Source organism: Myodes glareolus, chromosome 24 (genome assembly GCF_982192425.1).
Source record: "Myodes glareolus chromosome 24, mMyoGla1.1, whole genome shotgun sequence".
Classification (NCBI taxonomy): Eukaryota; Metazoa; Chordata; class Mammalia; order Rodentia; family Cricetidae; genus Myodes; species Myodes glareolus.
Genome location: NC_142049.1, coordinates 39,234,425 through 39,236,219, shown reverse-complemented (window position 1 = coordinate 39,236,219; position 1,795 = coordinate 39,234,425).

Here is a 1,795-nt window from a genome sequence, read left to right as displayed (position 1 = left end):
TACTCTTCCTATTAAATTCCTCAATGAATAGAGTCAAGTTAAAGAGTAAATTTGTTATTTGTCCTATAATTTCTCTACACTGTTTGTCATCAAAACATGACAAAAAATGCCTGAAAGTCAGGACAGACATTTGAACAGAGAGTAAACCTGGGCTGGTTCTGATTAGACACATTGAACAGACTTGCTAAGTGTTTGGCTTTTCAAGACTTGTTCAGTCTGCTTTTCTATGTTTCAGAGTATCGCCAGCCTAGGGATGACAAAACCCTCTTTACTTTTGCTCTCCCACTTTGTTCCCTGATTAGAAAAATAATATAAAGCCTTCTCTACAGAGTCTTCTGATCACATGGAGATGTTTACTTAATTGAGATTCCCTGATCTGAGATAACTTTAGTTTTTTCCAAGTGGACATAAAACTGTCCAGTCCACTATCGTAGGAAATTGCTCTATTCAAGGTGCATTAGTAAAGTTTCCCGCTTCTTAATTTTCCTCACTTGTCCTGCTTAGTGGACAATAATGACATTTAGAGCTAATATTACCTGTGGACATAAGGTGTTACTGCAACAGAATATAAAGAAAACAGCCTCAATGCTCATTGACCTGTTGTAGATGGATGAGTCAGACATTTAAACACCTTCCTCCAAATCTCAGGGACTATTAAGCAATAAGGAGATGGAAAGAATTGAAGAGTTCAAGGCATATTTAATTATACCATATATTATCCTTTGTTTATTATCTCAATTCTGTATTCATATATCTCATGGTAAAGTTGAGATTGAAAAACATTGGTGTTTGGGAACCATCTGCTGTCCATTTAATCTGTTTTTTATCATTCTGTCATCGTTTCAATACTAATGTACATTGTTTATGGTTAGGGCTTGATGAATATGTGCAATAACAAAACATAATCCACCAAACCCTCTTGGACTGCAAAGCATGACCTATCCTGCATGTCCTTTTGTTTTTTACTAATTATTGCCTGAAGATACATCTCTGATGAGGGTCAAGTGATGCAAAGGTTTATGGGTTTAGCAAGATTTAATTAAGACTCAGTTTGTTTCTCTTTGACATGCAGAGTAATAGAAATTGTTTTTGTATGAGTCTATTAATATTCTAGTATCATATTCCTGGTCATTAAACAATGTTGGGATATTCCTTTCATTAATGGTCTCAATCAAAACCCTTTCAATTACTTGATTTTTCAATTGTTTTTTGGCTGCTATGGCAAAAATATTTCTTTCTTTTAGGGCATGTAACACATGAAAGTGAGGTGTTTTGTTCCTGCAAATTTTACTCCACTACTAGATGATTATTTTTAAGTAGAATGCAATTATTATTTGAGTGGTTTGTGAGTTATGATCAATATCTTATTCTTTTTTTTCAAAGTTTATTAAAATATAAAAGTTTCCATTTTTGCCCCTCCTCCCAACACCCTCCCACTCCCCCCACTCCCTCTCCTCTTCCCTCTCCATCCCTAAGAGCAGTCAGGATTTCCTGCCCTGTGGGTAGTTCAAGTTCCTCCCCGCTCCCTCCAGGACCAGGAAAGTGAGTATCTAATCAGACTGGATCCCCAAAGATCCAGAATATGCAGAGGAAACAAGTCCCAGAGTCATTGTCAATGGCTTTTTAGAAAGACTTCGGGCCAGCCACATTCAGAGAATCCAGCCTCCTCCAGAGAATCTGGTTGGATCAAGCGCTCCTTCAGTCCCAGTCAACTGGCCTTGGTGAACTCTCATTAGATCAGTCGCCTTGTTTCAGTGGGTGATCGCTCTGATTTGCTTTTTCATGTTCTTCCTCC